At 49.1% G+C, this 20481-nt stretch overlaps 1 long non-coding RNA gene across 1 annotated transcript in view; it reads left to right on the top strand.

Moving 5' to 3' along the window:
* LOC129398598 (uncharacterized) overlaps positions 1-20481 on the top strand; it is a 179663-nt gene that overhangs the window by 84445 nt on the left and 74737 nt on the right. The window lies entirely within an intron of this gene.

The following is a 20481-nucleotide window of genomic DNA, read 5'->3' as shown; positions in this document are numbered from 1 at the left end:
GTCTGTTTACTTTCATCATACCCTTTAGGATCAAACCCTCTCTCCTTGCCTGCTTAATCCTGGGTGGACTCTGAAGCTTCAGAGCATGTCTACAGATCCCTAAATCTCATGTTTTCAACATCAGCCAACAGCATAAGCTAGCCAGACTGGGCTTCCTGGACTGCTGGGCATTGGCTGACCTGGAGACCTATTAAGAATTTCATTTTTAAATCCCAGGTGATATCGACACACATTTTAGGAAAACTTGAGCAAATTTCATGTTCTATTAGTATTTGCAAAGTAAGAAAGTCAAGTCATTATGAAATGATATCCTATTAACTTACATTAATGAAAGTGACACAGCATAAAGTCATTCCTCTTGGTCCAGACATTGCCCCAGCCTGCCTGGTGGTGCTACCTGGTACCCAAGCACATCTCCAGCTCCCACTCTGTGCTTGGAGGGGTACAGTGAAGACATGGCACAGGTTCCAGGTACCATCAGCTGAAGATTCCAACCAGGCGGGAGGCAGGAGGTGGGATAGTGCAAGGTGGGCTTGGAGGATGGTGGGGAGGAGGTGGGCTTGGTGGATGATGGGAAGGAGATGGGGTGGTGGAAGGTTGGGAGGAGGTGGGGTGGTGGAAGGTGGAGGGGAGGTAGGGTGGTGGAAGGTGGGGTGGAGGTGGGGTGGTGGAAGGTGGGGGGGAAGTGGGGTGGTGGAAGGTGGGGGAGAGGTAAAGTGGTGGAAGGTGGGGGGAGGTGGTGTGGCGGAAGGTTGGGGGTGGTGGAAGGTCGGGGGGAGGTGGGGTGGTGGAAGGTCGGGGGGAGGTGGGGTGGTGGAAGGTGGGGGAAGGTGGGGTGGTGGAAGGTGGGGTGGTGGAAGGTGGGGTGGTGGGAGGTCAGGGGGAGGTGGGGTGGTGGGAGGTGTGGGGTGGTGGAAGGTGGAGGGGAGGTGGGGTGGTGCAAGGTCGGGGGGAGGTGGGGTGGTGGAAGGTGGGGAGGTGGGGTAGGGGAAGGTGGGGTGGTGGAAGGTAGGGGGGAGGTGGGGTGGTGGAAGGTGAGGGGGAGGTGGGGTGGTGGAAGGTGTGGGGGAGGTGGGGTGGTGGAAGGTGGGGAGGTTGGGTAGGGGGAGGTGGGGTGGTGGAAGGTGGGGGGGAGGTGGGGTGGTGGAAGGTGGGGGGAGGTGGGGTGGTGGGAGGTGGGAGATGGGGTGGTGGGAGGTGGTGGGGAGGTGGGGTGCTGAGAGGTGGGGAGGTGGGGTGGTGGAAGATGGTGGGGAGGTGGGGTGGTGGAAGGTGGGGGGGAGGTGGGGTGGTGGAAGGTGGGGGGAAAGTGGGGTGGTGGAAGGTGGGGGAGAGGTAAAGTGGTGGAAGGTGGGGGGAGGTGGGGTGGTGGAAGGTTGGGGGTGGTGGAAGGTGGGGGGGAGGTGGGATGAAAGTGGGGGGAGGTAGGGTGGTGGAAGGTCGGGGGGAGGTGGGGTGGTGGAAGGTGGAGGGGAGGTGGGGTGGTGGAAGGTGGGGGGAGGTGGGGTGGTGGAAGGTCGAGGGGAGGTGGGGTGGTGGAAGGTGGGGGAAGGTGGGGTGGTCGAAGGTGGGGTGGTGGGAGGTGTGGGGTGGTGGGAGGTCGGGGGGAGGTGGGGTGGTGGGAGGTGTGGGGAGGTGGGGATGTGGGGAGGGAGGTGGGTGGTGGAAGGTGGGGAGGGAGGTGGGGTGGTGGAAGTTTGGGGGGAGGTGGGGTGGTGGAAGGTGGGGGAAGGTGGGGTGGTCGAAGCTGGGGTGGTGGGAGGTCGGGGGAGGTGGGGTGGTGGGAGGTGTGGGGTGGTCGGAGGTCAGGGGGAGGTGTGGTGGGAGGTCGGGGGGAGGTGGGGTGGTGGGAGGTGTGGGGAGGTGGGGATGTGGGGAGGGAGGTGGGTGGTGGAAGGTGGGGAGGGAGGTGGGGTGGTGGAAGTTTGGGGGGAGGTGGGGTGGTGGAAGGTTGGGGGAGGTGGGGTGGTAGCAGGTGGTGGGGAGGTGCGGTGGTGGGAGGTGGGGTGGGAGGTGGGGAGGTGGGGTGGTGGGAGGTGGGGGGGAGGTGGGGTGGTGGAAGGTGGGGTGGTGGGAGGTTGGGGGGAGGTGGGGTGGGAGGTGGGTGGTGGGAGGTCGGGGGGAGGTGGGGTGGTGGGAGGTGTGGGGAGGTGGGGATGTGGGGAGGGAGGTGGGTGGTGGAAGGTGGGGAGGGAGGTGGGGTGGTGGAAGGTGAGGAGGGAGGTGGGGTGGCGGAAGGTTGGGGGGAGGTGGGGTGGTGGGAGGTGGGGGTGAGGGGTGGTGGGAGGTCAGGGGGAGGTGGGGTGGTGGGAGGTCGGGGGGAGGTGGGGTGGTTGAAGGTGGGGGGGAGGTGGGGTGGTGGGAGGTGGGGTGGTGGAAGGTAGCGGGGAGGTGGGGTGGTGGAAGGTGGGGGGGAGGTGGGGTGGTGGAAGGTGGGGGGAGGTGGGGTGGTGGGAGGTGGGGTGGTGGGAGGTGGGGTGGTTGGAGGTCGGTGGGGAGGTGGGGTGGTGGGAGGTGTGGGGAGGTGGGGATGGAGGTGGGGGTGGTGGAAGGTGGGGAGTATGTAGGGTGGTGGAAGGTGGGGGAGGTGGGGTGGTAGATGGAGGGGAGGTAGGGCGGTAGAAGGTGGGCTGTCTTGCTGGGGCTTTGAATCACCAGGTTTTCTCAAAATGACTAGGGATGCACTCTGGGGTGAAGAGCATAGTTTTGCCAGTCAATCCAAATAAATCTGAGACTCTTAGACTTAGAACCAACCCTGAACATCCTCATTGTCACAGTGCAAGGCAGACAGAAGTCCTTTCCTTCCATGACCACTTCTTACCCTCTTACAGCTTGTAATGTTAATTTGTGACAACTCCCTCTTCTTTCTCATCAGGGAGAAGGATGATGGCTATTTTAACCTGATCTGACCTTAGAACAGACATATGGGCAATAAGAACCAAATGGGATAAACAAGAGTAAGATTTTCCTCCCTCTCACCCAGTACAGTATGGTGTTCGGGTTCTCCAAGAAGGCCTGGGCCAATTTTCCAGCGCTGACTGGAACTTCTACAGAGGACCCTGTCACTATCCTTAGAGACCTAGCTAGAGGAAGCCCTGGCTTGGTTCAGGGGAGATTGACAAACAGTTAAAGTGACACCTGGTGACATGATCAGTGAAATACTACCCCAGGGTCTGAGTCTGGGGGGCTTCCAGGGCCTCCTTTCACCAGAGTCACCTACGGGCAGTCCTTTCTCCTGGTATTTTAACCATACAAACCTGCATAAGAATACCTGTCATCAGGTGAGAAGCAGGAAGGCTCAGAGATACAAATGATCCCCTGAGACCACGGCTCTCTCCATAGCTGTCCCAAAGATCACTTGCATAAACGTCATGGTTTCAGTCCTGAAATTTTTTCTTTAGAGGGTCAGTCATCTGTCTCAGAATGTCAGAACTGGAAGTGACTTAGAGGTCATCGGGTACAGCCACTCTCAAACCTTCTTTGCTCACAGACCCCATTGAGAATCTGATGAAAATTGTGACTGTTTTCCCAGGTAAATGCACATGTACATAATACCCATTCACAGGAGTTCTCATATATAATTTTTAGGGAATTTTTTGGCCCTCCAAGCCCATTCATGGGCCCTGGATAAGATTCTTTGATCTGTCTCTAGTTCTACATTTCTTAGACAAGGCACAGGGATGACATGCAACTTGCTCAGTGTCACACAGTCTAGTAATGGCCGAGCCAGAGTCAGGACAGTTTACTTCCTGCCGTTCCAGTGTTTCTCCAAGGCCTCCTTAAATGCTTAGGTCTTGAACCCTTTACAGGCCTCCTGTGTTTCCTCTGAAAATGGGAATACCTGAAGGGGTCACCCCTTTGACTGCTGCAAACTAGCAGGGTGCTAGGGGGCTGGCTGAGGGTCATGGGCCAGGAAGACATCTCAGGTCATCACAGGGAGAGCAGCATAGCTGTAGCTGAGCAGGGAGTCTGCGGTCAGCCAGTTCTAGATCAAATCATTTCTCTGCCACGTGACTCTCGGCAGGTTAATTAACTTCTCTGCACCTTAGTTTTCTCAGCTCCAAAACAGTAATGATAGCAATGCCAATGACATTTGTGGTGGGAGGTCAAGCACCTGGGGGTATTGGACTGAATGGTAGCACCGTCCTTTTCACTTTGCTGTTTTTCTGGGGTGGCCTCAGCAGCCCCGGCCACACTGCAGCCTGCCACTGTACCCAGAGCCAGGCTGTGTGAATTTTGTACTTCTCCTTTAATCATTCTCCCCTAGCTCAGCCTTCTTCCTGGCTGGCCCTGAGTCTTAGGGGTCAGGAAATACGATGCCAGCAGCAGAGAAGTTTGGGCCTTAAATAACTGCCTCCCCTGCAAGGTTAGCCGCTGCCACTCCCCCGCCCCTCCCCACTGCCTGTCACTGGCTGGGCTGCCAGCTGCGGGGACAGTGTGCCCCCTGCTGGCCACCTGGCCCTGGAAAGCTGCGGGCCATGGCCAGGCAGTCTCCAGGCTGAAGGGCTGGAGGAGTTGGAGGTCGGCCTCCTGCAGGGGCTGAAGTGGGGACAGATCTAGGACGAGGGGGGTGGGCAGAGCTGCGGTCACATTCCTAGGTAGTGCTAGTGTTGGGGGGAAGCGGAGCTCCTGGTGGCCGGCCTGCAGATCCCCTGCCCCCCACATATTATCCAGCTGAAAAGAACCCCAGGGGGGGTGTGGTACCCTGGGAGAGGGGAGAGGGGAGAGGACGGGGAAGTGGAGGCCAAGGTGAAGGGCGGTGGCAGGAGAGGTCAAGGTTTACATCACGGTCTCAGGCTCATAGGCTTTGGGTGTGTGTGTGTACATGAGAGAGGGGGAGAGACAGAGACAGGGATGAGAGGCAGAGATGAGATACAGAGACAGAGGCAGAGACAGAGACAAAAAGACAGAGAGGCAGAGATAGAGACAAAAAGAGAGAGGCAGACAGAGACAGAGGTAGAGATAAAAAGATACAGATAGAGACAGAGACAGAGATGAGGGAGGGAGAGACAGACAAGTTGAGACAGAGACAAAGACAAACAGAGATAGAGACAGAGACAAAAAGAGACAGAGACAGAGACAAAAAGAGGCAGAGACAGAGACAAAGAGACAGATGTAGAGAGACAGAAGAGACAGGTAGAGTTAGAAACAGGCAGAGACAGAGATAGAGAAGCAGAGACAGTGAGAGGCAGAGTTAGAAACAGAGGCAGAGGCAGAGAGGCAGAGAATGAGAGGGAGATAGAGATAGAAAAACTAGAATAGAGAGAGACAGAAACAGAGAGGGAGGGAGGGAGAGAGAATATCTGACTTGTTCGGCACACGCCAGCCCCTCCCCTTTGGGCGCGGGCGTCCATGGTCTGAGACGCAGCCTGTGGCTTTGGGGATCCTGCCTGGTTCCCGCCACAGGACACAAAAGCCAGACCAGCTGAGGCAGGAGGCTGAGCAGGTGAACGACAGAGACGGCCCAGCGCGGCAGCGCCCCCTCCAAGTCGGAGCTCCCTGATGAAGGGACGAAGCAAGCGCATCTCTTATCTTTCGTGAACAGTTAAATTCCCCTACATCAAGCACAAATAGAATCCATGCTTGCAAGGCTGGGCTGGCCCGTTCCCGTTTAGAGCTGCTGCTTGCCTTTCAATTTAGTCTTAAGATGCGATGGATACAGATTGCAAAGGTTTGGTCAGCTTTTGAGCGGAAAGCAAATTTTACAGCAAGGAAAGGGGAGGTGGGAAGTGGCAGGAGGCAGAGGGGAAAATAGCTGAAATAGAAAAATTGCTGAAAAGCCTCCTGCAGCCTGTCAGGAGTATTAACTTAGGATGATGTAGGAGAAACGACTAAGTGGTTTTTGTGTCAGCTACACTGAATCAAACTTGTTCAAATATATGCATGTGAGTGTGCGTGGCAGCCAGCAGAACTCACCTCAGAAATGGGAAACAGCTTTTTAGTTTTAAGGGTTTCTTATGGTTTGCAAGTATAAGAAAAGCTATACATAAATTAGATTTGAAAGGGAAAGATGGATGGGGATGGCAGCTGTCTTGGGTTTCTGCTGGAGGGATGGCAAAGGCTGAGAGGCCAGGTCCCGGCTCCCCAGAACACCCCATCTTCCTCCAAAAGTAAAGAGAGCCAGGGAGCAGGAAGTGGGCGTGGGGGCTGCTGCAGGGTCCATTGGGCCAGGGAGAGGCAAGGCCTTGATTGTGAGGGAGAGTTCAGGGCCGGAAGGAAATGGGGATGCACTCTGAGACCTGCAGGAAGGAAGAGTCTTTTTCCTGAATCTTTCTCACCCCCCAATTCCAGATGCCTCCACCCAGAGCATAAACTGCTGTCTCTCTGCTCCCCAAGGGAGGTACAGCACAGAGAGAAAGAGCACTCTCAGGTCCAGGCCGGGCACGGTGGCTCACACCTGTAATCCCAGCACTTTGGGAGGCCAAGGCTGGAGAATCGCTTGAGGTCAGAAGTTTGAGACCAGCCTGGCCAACATGGTCAAACCCCGTCTCTACTAAAAATGCAAAAATTAGCCTGGCATCGTGGCACGCGCCTATAATCTCAGCTATTCAGGAGGCTGAAAGAGGAGAATCGCTTGAACCTGGGAGATGGAGGTTGAGGTAAGCTGAGCTTGTGCACTACACTCCAGTCTGGGTGACAGAGTGAGAATCCATCTCAAACAGCAACAACAACAAAACCCAGCACCTTCAGGTCCAGGGTGGCAGTTCCTGGGCCTGCCTTTACCAGTTCCTGGGCCTGCACTAACCAGTCAACTTCAGACATTTGCTCCTTTATTCAGTGCTTGCTGCATGATAGGTTTTTTTCAAATTCATTCATTTATTTAAAACACAGGTCATAAACACATATGATATGTACTATGGACCAGACATTATTCTAAGTGCCTTACAGTTATTAATTGATTAATTCAACCATCATAACTGCTGTTATGGAGGAAGCATTGTTGCAAATAATCATTTTACAGAGAAGGAAAGTGAAGACCAAGGAGACCCATTTGCCCAGGGACATACCCTAGGGTGACAGTGAAGGAGCAAGCCGTTGTATAATCCTCTCTCCTTGAGGGCAGGGGAATCTCTGACTTGCTTCTAAGCAATAAAATGCAGCAAAGCTGAGGAGATGTCCCTCCGTGATCATCTTACATTGTATTAGAGTGTGTCTGAGCAAACTGGAGAGAGACATGCTGTCCTGCATGGCCCTGGCATATGTGGGAAGGGCCACATGGCAGGGAGCTGTGGGCGGACAGAGCTGAGGGCCTCAGACCTGCAACCACTGGGTGCTAAATTCTGCCAACACCTGGAGAGCTTGGAAGAGCACCCCCAGCTTCAGATGAGATCATTGCCCCAGATGACACGTTATTGTAGCCCAGTGAGATCCTGAGCAGGGGACTCAGTGTAGGGCCTGGGCTTTTGACCCACAGGAACTGTGACATAAGGAATGGGGGTTGCTTTAATCTACTAAGTGTGCAGTGATTTGTTAGGTGGCACCAGAAGCCTAATACAATGGCTGGGGCAAGTTTGAGCCCCTGCCTTTATGTTGCCCTGTGCTGCTGCTTGCATAGCCATTGTTTTTCACATTCCTTATGGCAACTCTGAAAACCAGGTTCTTTGATTTCCATCTTACGGTTAAGGAAACTGAGGCTTGGAGGGTTAGTGGACTGTAGTCCCACAGCTGCGAAGGCCCCATTTGGAGTTCAAACATCTGTCCTTTCTCCACTACCTGACGTTCTTTCTTTATGTGTTCACAGCTTTAGGCTGGAGTACAGTGTTCTGTAAGGTTAAAGGCTAGACTTGCTCTGTGGGTCTGCTGATGTCTGCTCACCTTTTGGGTGATTGCATTAGCCTGTTCTTGCACTGTTAGAAGGAAATGCTTCAGACTGGGTAATTTATAAAGAAAAGAGGTGCAATTGGCTCGCAGTTCTGCAGGTGGCACAGGAAGCGTAGTGGCTTCTGGGGAGGCCACAGGAAACTTTCAATTATGGCGGAAGGGGAAGGGGAAACAGGCAGGCCTTACATGGCTAGAGCAGGAGGGAGAGGGGGATGCACCACACCCTTTCAAACAACCAGATCTTGTGAGAACTCTATCGTAAGAACAGCACTAGGGGGCACGCTAGGGGGCTGGTGCTAAACCATTAGGAACTCTACCCATGATCCAGTCACCTCCCACTAGTCCCCACTTCAGCATTGAAGATTACATTTCAACAGGAGATTTGGGTGGGGACACAGATCCAAACTGTATCAGTGACGTTCTTACTCCCCTTTCTCCACTCCTTCCTTGCTTTTCCTTCAACTTTTTCAACATCTTCCCTCTTCTCTCCTTTCCCTACCTTTCTTCCTTTGTATCCTGCATCCTCCTTCCTGTAGTTTCCCTGATATCCAATTCACTGCCTTTTATTCCCACCTTCACTAAGTGCCTCACAAATGCTGGACGATGAGATGGGGCTGGAAGGTACAAGACAGTCCTTCAGTCCCATGTTTCTCTTTATCTCTCCACTTCTTTCCTTTTCCTGTCACTTAAATCATCTCTTGTGTTTTGCATCCCCACAGCTGGTCCTGAATGTCAGAAATCTGGCACTAGAAGGTTCTGACCCATCCTGGGAATGCTGTGGGAGAAGATACCTGATTCCAGGGCGATTCAGGAGCAGGTATCATCCTCACTGCTGGCCTGCCGCTCCGGGACGCCCCTCCCAGCCCTTGGACCCACCTTCACATGGTGACCAGCACTCCTGTCAAAGCAGGGCCCAGGCCCGCCCACCACTCCTTCCCATCTAGTTCCTCTCCATGGTCACCATTCTGTTCCTGCTCCTGACATCACCTTAGCTAAATTGCTCTCTATGTGTTGATCATTGCGGATTGACAGCCTGGAGGACAGCCCAGGGAACGGCTGCCCCTCCACTGACCTCCTCCATCTGGCCTGTCCCTTGGACAGAAAGTGGGAAGACGGTCAGTGAAGAAACAGTTCTTGGCACCTTCACCAGAAGGCGGGCAAACCGTGCCAAGATTGCTTGTCCCCAGGCCAGAGGATGGGTGGCACAGCGCCCAGGAGGTTTCGAGGGCCCTTGTTACGATACCAGACAATGAAACCACTCTCAGCCCTGGGTTCTTTGCAATTTGCCTTCTCTATTCCCAGCCTGGACCTCCAAGAGAACATTGCAGTCAGTTCTCAATGCCTGTGATTTTGTGCACACACATGCATGTACACCCACACATATATACACAAACGCACATGGGCACACAGACATGTGCGTGCACACACATTCACATGCACGTGTAAGTGCATATGTGTCAGTCCCAGGAGCCAAACGCTTTGTTTCCTTGCTGATATTTCTGCATAAGCATTAGACTTTTCCAGCTTCCCCTCTAAGACATTTCCTCTGTACCTGAAGCTCCTTAATTTGAAACTTTTTCTACACTCTGAAAAACATACATAGGATAAAAACTCTGAGCTCAACCTGCAGTTTTTATCAGGATCAACTGAGATAATCTATGAGAATGTGTTTTCTGGTGTGTAAAGAGCTAGATAAATTTTTGCAGCCAAGTGTCCTAGCTGAGCCCCAGTTCATTTGATCTTTGTGTAAATCTTGCGATGGGGATCCAGGGAGCCTGCCATTTGCACACCTGTTCTGCGTTAAGGCTTTTTATTAAATATGCATTTTACCATCTCTTTTAGATTCCGGGAGGTAGGTTTGTTTGCGTCTCTTATTGCTATTGTGACTGAGCTGGGGACTGATCAGAAGTGATGAGGAGAGCAGTCAGCATTTTCCTCCTGCCCTCGCTGAGTGACTGATTTCCAGCAAGTGAGGAAGGAGTAGGCAGATTCAGAAGCTGAAGGGCTGGACTTGGTTGATCTGGATCCAAATGGTTCTGCTTAGGGGCTGAGGGTTTTGGTGTGAGGCATCCCTACCTGGTCCTCTCAAATCAAAAGTGGCTTTGGCGCCCTGAGGGTTCAGTGTGGATGCTGTGGACAGAGAGACCCTCTGAGGCACCAGGCAGCACTGCACGGGGCCTCTTGGGCAGCTCTCTCAGGAACCCAGGCTCTCGAGCAGTGCCTTTTCCAGGAGGCCTGAAACTATGCTCCTGCGGCATGGTCAATATGCCTAGAAATTCTCAGATGTGACCGGGAAGATGTTCAGGGGGCACTTAGCAGGGCTGGTGCTGCCCTGCACTCAGGATCCAATCACCGTGGCCGTTCGGGGATTGTTACTGACAGGACCCGGTCGCTTATACCCATAAGTGGTGATACCCCAGGCACTCAGTTATAGATTATTATTGTTCATAGACATCATACCTAAGGAAGGATGTGCTGAGCCTGCACCCTCACTGTCAGTTCACGAGGTTCTTAGTTCCTCCTAAGGGAATGCCAAACTCAGACTCAGAAATGATAGAATCCATCTTCAGATATTTATTAAGCACCACCAGGGTTCCCAACACCGTCTACACTAGAGGGTGCACTGGAGGTTGTCTTGGGTGCCATGGATAGGTGCACATTAGAACAAGGTGTGCCCGCTTGGGCCAGAAAAAAATGGCAAAATGATGCCTTCAATTACAAAAGGGGCTCCTTATTTGGACCAACCAACTAGAAACAGATCTCATGGTTTGTGGGTTTCATTTGCTACATTGCATTTTATTAGGCTCGAATTGCACACCACAGGTGAAAATTCCATCCCTTTCACCGGGAACTCACAATCTAATTGGAGAAACAAGACAGACACAAAGGAAAGCACACTTGATTGTACACTGCTTACAAAGATTCTGTATGTGACGAGGGAATGAGGCTGTGCTGTCAGCCTTTTTAAAGGAGGGTGGATGCTTTGGGATAGAAAGATACAGACTAGGAATATGGCTTGCTGGACATTCCTTCTTTGACTCACAGTGAAAACAACAGCCTTCCTAACGATTTCAAAAATACCAAACTGATTCAAATATATGACTCAAAGAGCCCAGGGTTCTGTCTTCTGTAGATACCTGTTTAGAAAATGGGTGTGTTGGCTGGGTGTGGTAGCTCACTTCTGTAATGCCAGCACTTTGGGAGGCCGAGGAGGGCGGATCACCTGAGGTCACGAGTTCAAGACCGGCCTGACCAATATGGTGAAACCCTGTCTCTACTAAAATTACCCAAATTAGCTGAGCATGATGGCATGCATCTGTAGTCCCAGCTACTTGGGAGGCTGAGGCAGGAGAATCGTTTGAATCTGGGAGGTGGAGGTTGCAGTGAGCTGAGATTGAACCACTCTACTCCAACCTGGGTGATAGAGTGAGACTTCATCTCAAAAAAAAAAGAAAAAAAAGAAAGAAAATGGGTGTGTTATGGCTCAGTAAACAACACCCCACAACGAAAGCCTCAGAAGCAGCCCCTGAAGCAGACGTTTTTCTCTGCCCTCCTCCTGCCCTACTGTCTCCCAGTCCCACTCTCCTCTGACGGTACCCACAGAAACCAGAATCCTTTTCCCCAGTGGTGACTCCTGGGAACCAGAGCCCCTTTTGTTCAAAGCCAGCCAGAAAACCTAAAAGTATGACTCTAACTTTCCCTGTGCCTTTCTGTGTAAAAACTGGACGCAAAGAAATTATCTGGCCGAGCGTGGTGACTCATGCCTGTAATCCTAGCTCTGTGGGAGGCCGAGGTGGGTGGATCACCTGAGGTCCGCAGTTTGAGACCAGCCTGGCCAACATGGCGAAATCCTGTCTACTAAAAATACAAAACTTAGCTGGGCATGGTGGTAGGCGTCTGTAATCCCAGCTACTTGGGAGGCTGAGGCAGGAGAATTGCTTGAACCTGGGAAGCAGAGGTTGCAGTGAGCCGAGATCACACCACTGCACTCCAGCCTGGGCAAAAGAGCAAAACTCTGTCTCGAAAAGAAAAGAAAAAGAAATCATCTGACCTGCCTGTTTGACTGTAGGTCATGAAACCCTCCCCATTGCAGAGAGGGCCTGCCCCACACCCAGAAAGAAGGAATGCTGCTCAGAGTAGCCAAGAAGAATCCAGACAGACAAGCCTCTCTGGGTTTCCCCACTCAGTCTGTTAATATTAGATCACGCCCTTTTTGTTCAATCATATCTCTACACAGCTGTCCATATTTTGTTGAACCTAAGCACAGAAATGAACAATTTCTCCTGTATCTTTGGGTCTTCATTCTGAAGGCTCCTGTGTACACCCATTGAATAAGTGTGTATGCCTTTGCTCCAATTAACCTGCCTTTTGCAAGTTGATTTTTCAGCAAAACTTCAGAGGGCCCTTGGCCTCCATAGGTAAAATTGAAGTTGAAATGCATGAACCTGGCATCAACAGATTAAGGTCATAACTTGAACTTCTCTTGGGAATGGTGTCGTGATGCCATAGCCACAGTGCTGATATAATAACTACCAGTATATGTAGTATTTGTGGAGTACTTACTACCTGCCAGGCACTGTATTGTGTATGTAACATTTCATGTAATGCCCATGACACCCTTACAAGGTATGTGTTAGTATATATAACATATACTTATGTATATAGTATATACAAGGTATATAGATAAAATTTTACAATTTTATAGATAAACAGGCTCAGAGTAAATAATGATCAGATAAAGAACCCTTGTAGAGTTCTTACTATGTGCCTGGCACAACTATAAATCCTTTATGTGTATTACTTATTTAATCTTCATAGTAACTGTATAAAATAGGTATGCTGTTTTTTTCCCCTAATTTACAGATAAGAAAAATGAGGCCCAGATGTGTTAAATCACTTGCCTAAGGAAAAAGAAAAAGCTCAAATTCCCATGGCTGGCAAGTGAGAACCAGAATTCAGACCTAGGCTGGTAGGTCTCCAAAGCCCAAGACTGCATGCTCGAATATAGGACAGCATGGCTGAGCTTTCCTTGGATGGAGTCCCAATAGCAGAGGCAGGAACACCTACCCCAGGGGTCTGGGAGTATTGCCTAAGGCAGCTAGCTGTCAGTGTGAACTTTCTTTGAAGCCGTGTGCTTTATCTTAGAAAATGTTTGTGAACTTTGCATTCTACTCTATAATTTATATTTTTAACATAAAAATAATGTTTTGATTTTGGCTGTTTTTCTCAAAATTTTGCAGAAAAAAAGATGCTCCTAGAAGCCATGCTATGCTCACCCCATGGCTTGGCCTACCTCCCGGCGCACAGCTTGGTGCTCCTGGATTTCTACGTAGTTGTCCCACAGTGAGAATGGTTGAAGTTGAAAGTATGTGGGTTCACAACCAGCCAGATTAGAGCTCAGATCCTGACTCCATTTGCCAGCAAGTTCTGTGACTTTGTCTCAGAACTGCAGTTTCTCAACATCTATAAATCAGAGATAATAATGCATGCTTGTCAGAGTCGGGCGAGGCACCTGTCACTTAACAGGACTTGGGAAACTGGCACTCTTCCAATTGTCTCCTTATGGCTTGTCATGCCCTCATGATCCAGCAGCTACTATGGGTCCACTGCTATGCTGAGCATATCATCTCCATGGCCCTACAGTTTTTGGGTCTTGGTGGTTTTGGAGCTGCTGTTCATTCTCCTTGGGGAGGAGCTCTGGTGCGTTTGATGTTCCTGATAAGGCTATGGCATCTGTGGTGCTTAGGCGAGAGTTGGGGGCTTTCTCTCTCTCCTTTGCTCACATTTAGATCTCCCCTTGGCTTGGAAACGTCATGTTTCCTGTTGACTGGTAGCTTTGCTCAGAAGAAAGATCAGCTTGAGGTGTATTAATAATACACATATTATCTTTATATCATATTCACAGCATATGCATATTGTATTCAAACCTCTGCTTCAAACACTTTCCAAGACCCTCTAAACCTCCAACCAAGGCTTACGTAAAGAGGAGAATCAACTAGTCAGGTGTGATCTGGGAGGGGGCACAAGGAGCTCTTGTTGTCATTTAGGCAACTTTACATTTGCAGAAAAGCCAGTTAACCTTGGTGAGCCTCACTTTTCTGATTTGTAAGATGATGTTAACCTGGCAAAATAGGACCATTAGGAACACTTTATCACATTCATTATAATGGCTATAAGAAAAAAAATAGTAAAAAGTGTTGGTGAGGATGCAGAGAAATTGGAACCCTTTTGCCTTGCTGGTGAGAATGTAAAATGGTGCAGCTGCTGTGGAAAACAGTATGGTGATTTCTCTAGAATTATCATACGATCTAACAATTCTACTTTTTATTTTTTTATTTTTTATTTTATTTTATTGAGACAGAGTTTTGCTCTTGTTGCCCAGGCTGGAGTGCAATGGTGACATCTCAGCTCAATGCAACCTCTGCCTCCCGGGTTCAAGTGATTCTTCTGCCTCAGCCTCATGAGTAGCTGGGATTACAGGCACCCACCACAGTGACCTGCAAATTTTTTGTATTTTTAGTAGAGACAGGGTTTCACCATGTTGGCCTGGCTGGTCTTGAACTGCCAACCTCAAATGATTTGCCCACCTCGGGCTCCCAAAGTGCTAAGATTACAGGCATAAGCCACCACTCCCGGCCCACAGTTCTACCTCTAAGTATGTACCAAAAATAATTGAAAGCAGAGACTGAAACAGATAACTTGCACACCAATTCATAGCAGCATTATTCACAATAGGTAAAAGGTGGAAGCAACCCAAATGCCCATGGACAGATGAATGAATAAACAAAATGTAGTATATGCATGCAATGAAATACTGTTCGGCCTCAAAAACAAATTCTGACACATGCTGTAACATGGATGAACCTTGAAAACATGATGCTAAGTGAAATAAACTAAACACAAAAAGACGAGTATTACATAATTCCACTTATATGAAATGCCCAGAACGTTCAAATTCATAGAGACACAAAGAGAATAGTCATTACCAGGGCCTGGGGGAGGGTCTATGAGGAGTTCCAGTTTAATGGGTATAGAATTTCAGTTTGGGGGCTGGGCGTGGTGGCTCATGCCTGTAATCCCAGCACTTTAGGAGGCCAAGGTGGGCGGATCATGAGGTCAAGAGATTGAGACAATCCTCGCTAACACGGCGAAACCCCGTCTCTACTAAAAATACAAAAAATTAGCCAGGCGTGGTGGCAGGGGCCTGTAGTCCCAGCTACTCGGGAAGCTGAGGCAGGAGAATGGCGTGAACCCAGCAGGTGGAGCTTACAGTGAGCCACTGCACTCCAGCCTGGGCAACAGAGTGAGACTCTGTCTCAAAAAAAAAAAAAAAAATTCTGTTAGGGATGATAAGAAAGTTCTGGAAATCGATGGTAGTGATGGCTGAATGTCATTGAACTCTATACATTGAAAATTAGTTAAAATGCTAAATTGCATTTTATGTATATTTTACCAGAACAAAGAAAAATTTAAAGAATTCTTTAAAAATAAAAAAATAAAAAATAAATTGGGCTTTTTTTTTTTTTTTTTTTTTTCCTTTCTGTTCTTCACTAGAAGATTTGGAAGTTAAATCCTTCCTTGCCTTTGAAGAAAAGGGAAAAGTAGCTTTAGGTTTAGTAGATCCCTGGGCTTCATATCAGAAAGCTGGAGCTGGTGTCTGCAGGGTAGGGAAGGCGGCCTGGAAATTGAGCTTGGAAAACTGGCCTGTGACCTGCCCAGTCTCTTGGTTAGGGCTCTCGTTGCTTGTCCCTGGTGAGTGGTCAGGCAGACAGCCAGAGTCTGCAGAAGCCATGGCAAGGCCAATGGGATAAAAGCTCTGAAAAAAGAGTAGAGGAAGCTTCTTCCCTGTGATAGTGGCACCCGATATCCACAGCAGCAGCATGGCTTTGCAGAAATCTGAAGGCTGGGGATGTGTACCCTCTGCCAGCAGGTGTCATGACCAAGTATTCTCCATGAGAAACCCTCTGTGAGGTGTAATATGTAGACTTAGACTTTGGAGTATTCTTGCCTTCGTCTTCTGATGCTTTTGCTCAGTCACTATTGCCAGTGAAACATTTCACCAAAGGTCAACTGAGAACAAATGAGAAGGGAGAAGGAGGGTTTTGCCAAGGAGACAATAGAGATGGGATTGGTGGGTACAAACCAATGTCCTGGAGAAGTGCCGGGGAGAGTAGACCTAGCCTTCTTTTTACAGCTTCCCAGGCTGCAGGAAGGATGGGAGAGGGAATAAATGTATGTGGTAAGACCCTAGGGTCTACAGGCTGTGAGGTCATCAATAGAAATAGAGACAGCCAGGCCGGGCACAGTGGCTTATGCCTGTAATCCCAGCACTTTGGGAAGCTGAGGTGGGCAGATTACTTGAGATTGGGAGTTCAAGACCATCCTGGCCAATATGTTGAAACCACTTCTCTACTAAAATACAAAAAAAATTAGCCAGGTGTGATGGCACACATGCCTGTAATCTCAGCTACTTAGGAGGCTGAGGCAGAAGAATCACTTGAACCAGAAGGCGGAGGTTGCAGTGAGCCAAGATGGCCCCTGGGTGCCAGAGCGAGACTGGGTGCCAGAGTGAGACAGAGAGAAAAGAGAAAGAAAAAAGAGAGAGAGACAGCCCCTGGCCTGCTCCAAGTGCCCAGCAAGACCTAAAGGCCACAGGGACCACCATAAGGTTCCCACAAGTCGTTGGGGAGCCTGTTATCTGCCCCAGAGCCTGGCTGTCTTTTCCCTTGGGGTCCTGTGTGGCCAGCTGGTCATTTCTTGGCAGCCAGAACCTCCTTTGATGGCTGCTCAGGGGAGTGACTGATCGGAGATTAGCACAAGATTTTGTTCAGTCCTTCAATGAATTACCCAAGTGGACATCTTCTCCCAGCTTCATGATGCTGCAGGACACACACTCAGCCCATGGCAAAGGCCACTGGGATGATGGACTTCACACTGGGTGAGGTAGTGCCGGAATTAAACCTGCTGGAGACCTTCTGCAGGAAAGAGTGGTTAAGAATGCCCTTAGGATGATACTAATAATAATGACGATAATAACAACAAAAATGACTTCAGAGATATTGAGAGAATTAAACAAAATGAGAAAAGGGGTCTTGGCACATAATAGTTACTCAACAGATGTTAATTCACTCTTTCTTTCCCTCTGGGAGGGCGCACACTTCATCAAAACACTCCTCCTCTTTATTGTTGTTCATAACGCTCCTTCTTTCCTTTGAAAAAGGGTCAGCCTCTTTTTCCCTTGTCCCTCTTTCCTTTCTGTCCGCCAACCCCTCAAGGTCACATCCCACTCACTGTGAGCACAGCTGCCCCCTCCTGCCAGGACATTCACATTCGAGCAGCTCCACTCCCCTGCATAGAAGAGACAGAGTGGAGTTCATTACCCCTATTCATCTTCACGACTTTTCTCTTTGTTGTTAGAAAGATTTTTCTGTGTGGCACAGGAAAAATTCCTAAGAAAAATACTCCCCCACCCTCAGAAACACATTCTCCTTGCTCCGCTGGCCCTTACACATTTCCGTTTGGATTGATTGCCTACTACAGCCTGTGAGCTTTTGAACATCAAATTTCAAAACAGAAACATAAAAGGGCTAACATGAAATGAGCAGCTCAATCCTGCCCTCCCTGCTGGGGGACACGTGTTCTTGAAGTGAAGGAGATGGGGGCGTCTTGTCTGTCCCGCCTACATCGTCTCCTAGGCTTCTGATGCTGGCTCTTCCTGAGGCCTTGACAGCAGGGTGGGGATAGCATTTTCTATGATCTGAGCACAGTGCTGGGCACCAGAGGATGCCCAAAAGTAGAGGACTTGGGGCATAAACGGATATTGAACTCTCCAATAAGATTCAAGATGCATAGGCCGGGCGTGGTGGCTCACGCCTGTAATCCCAGCACTGTGGGAGGCTGAGAGAGGTGGATCACCTGAGGTCAGGAGTTTGAGACCAGCCTGACCAATATGGTGAAAGCCCATCTCTAGAAAAATTAGCTGGGCATTGTGGTGGGCACCTGTAATCCCAACTACTCAGGAGCCTGAGGCAGAAGGATTACTTGAATCTGGGAGGTGGAGATTGCAGTGAGCTGAGATTACACCACTGCACTCCAGCCTAGGTGACAGAGCAGGACTCCATCTCAAAAAAAAAAAAAAAAAAAAAAAAAAAGATTCAAGATGCACATACATAGGGGATTAAAACCAAGGGAAATACTGAAAAAAAAAAATCACACCGAAATGCTAAAGGAATAGACATAAGGGTATTTGCTATAGCGTGGCCATAAAGTGACAGTCAGAGACTATGAAATAAGAGATAGGAAGGCTTACAGGCAGGGAAATGTACCTGAAATGTAACATGGTTGAGTCTGACCTCAACCCTTTCCACTCAAATTGATAGACATTATTCTGTAACAATCCATGTCTGTTAAAGGCAGTTTCCATTTATTTAGTGACTCCAGCCAGAAACCTAATTTCTCCTTCTACCTTACCCTAAGCCAAGTGCTCACCATGTTCTATCGATTCTTTCTCAAATATCACTAGAAGTGGATCTTTCTGTCTGATTCCCTGGCCACTGTCTCCGCCCACACTTTGATCATGGTTACTTGGATTACTGCAAACATCTTCTAGCTACTGTCTTTGATTCTTGCCTCACACACCTCCGATTCCTTCTTCTCACTGCTGTTGAAGCCGTCTTTCTGAAAAGTAAATGTGTTTTTGTTAGTCTTTTATTTTAAATCCCTTAAACATTCCCATTCTCTGTAATTCGATAAGTAAACTCTTCAAAGTGACATTCAAGGACCTTCACGATCTGACCCCTTCCTACCTCCTGAACATCACTATTGGCTGTGTACCTACACCCACCTCATGCCTCAGCCTTTCTGTTCTACTGGAAGTTCTTTAAATAGTCTGGGTTCTCTTATGCCTGTCCTGTACCACTTTCTTTTCTGCTTGGAACAATGTCTCCACACGCCTTACTTAGTTCTCTTTGACATAGTCTTCAAGGTGCAGCTTGGGCATCTCTGGAGAAGGCCACCCAGACACCTTCTGCTCCATCCTTTTCCTAACAGGTGTTCCTACCCTTGTCAGAGCCCTCATTGCACTGCATGGCACTAGTGGCTGATTGGATTGGTGAGTTCCCTCAGAGCAAGAACTATATCCTGTTCATCTTTCTTTATCCAGAACCTGACATAGCACTTGGTTCAGGGCAGGGACCTCATAAAAATGGACTGAGCAGTGTACATCAGAAAGTAGCATGAGCAGGGCCATGAAGGTGGGAATGAGACATAAGATCTCAGAATGCCGGGAACAGGAGAGACCTTGTATGTTTTCAAGTCCAACACTCTCATCCTAGATGATGGAGAATGTGAGATATAGAAAGAGGAAGTGGCTTCCTAAGTGTACATAGGCAGAATTAATGTTAACAGGTGGTTTATGATAGGACAGCCTTGAAAGCAAGAGGAATCAAAGTGGGTCATGAAAGTAAAAATAAAGATCAAAGTATAGAATTGGTTAAACAATTTAGGATTAGAGCATGATGTGGGAGAAATGATGACATCTTAGAGATGGAGAGAAAATGGGGGACTAATTCAATCCCAGTGAGGAGCCAAGAGTGCTGAAGCTGGATGACTCCATAGACCAGGTAAGTCCTGCTGGAAGCCAAGGAGTGAGAGGCAGCTGGGCATATAGTGAACAGGGTAGGGGGATAGACAGACTCAGTGAGAGAGGAACTGGATCCCATGTCAATTATTGAGACAGATTCTTCCTATGGCATTGTTTTTTGATGACCCAGTCTCTGTCCCTTATATCAGAGCTCAACTCTATGTTAACGTGTCCTGCTTCATGATAAGCATTGGGTTGAACCTAATAGCCATCTGGAGGTGGAATGAGCTTAGCACAGGGAATATTAGTGAGCCTGATCTAGTTACTTCAGAGGAACTGTGCTAGGGAGATAGGATAGTGAGGCTGATTATTTTGGGAAAACATGGAAAGTTGGGTTGAATAAATTAGATTTGTTGCCATAGAGCATAGGGACTCATTATAGACTTTTGACCGGAAGAAGGGCTGGTTCCAACCTAGATCCTTCTCATAGAAGATCATTCCTTGGGTACTTCATTTACACTTGCTATTCTTTCTGTTTAGAATACTCTTTTCCCTAGCTGTTCTGTTCTCTTACCTCCTCAGGCCCCTGTTCAGAAGTCATGCCATTAGTACAGCCTGCCCTGACCACTCTATTTTAATTTGCACACTATCTATTCCCAGTCTACATGATCCATGAGCTGTTTCTCTATTGCACCCATCACCCTCTCACCTATTATAAATATTTCCTTTGTTTATTTGTTCATTGTCTGTCACAACTTGCTCGAATGTAAGCTCCAGGAAGGCAGGCATTTTTGCCTGTCTGTTCATTCCTGTATTTCCAGCTTCTAGAATATTACTATACATGGCACATCATAGGTGTTCATGAAACATATGCTGAAAAAACATAAGACTATACACAGGAATTGTTGGAAGAAAGAGACAGTTTGTAGCCTTCTCCTTCCCTGCTCTGTGATGGGATCACAGCAGGAAGACCCAGAGTACCATGTGAGATTGCCACTTTGTGCCTGTGAGTAAACACCACTTACTTCATCTTGATTTCACGGTCTCCCATCCTGGGTCTACCCTAAAATCTAGGGCCT

This window comes from Pan paniscus, chromosome 7 (assembly GCF_029289425.2).
Source record: "Pan paniscus chromosome 7, NHGRI_mPanPan1-v2.0_pri, whole genome shotgun sequence".
In the NCBI taxonomy this organism is placed as follows: domain Eukaryota; kingdom Metazoa; phylum Chordata; class Mammalia; order Primates; family Hominidae; genus Pan; species Pan paniscus.
This window is presented reverse-complemented; position numbering and strand designations above follow the sequence as displayed.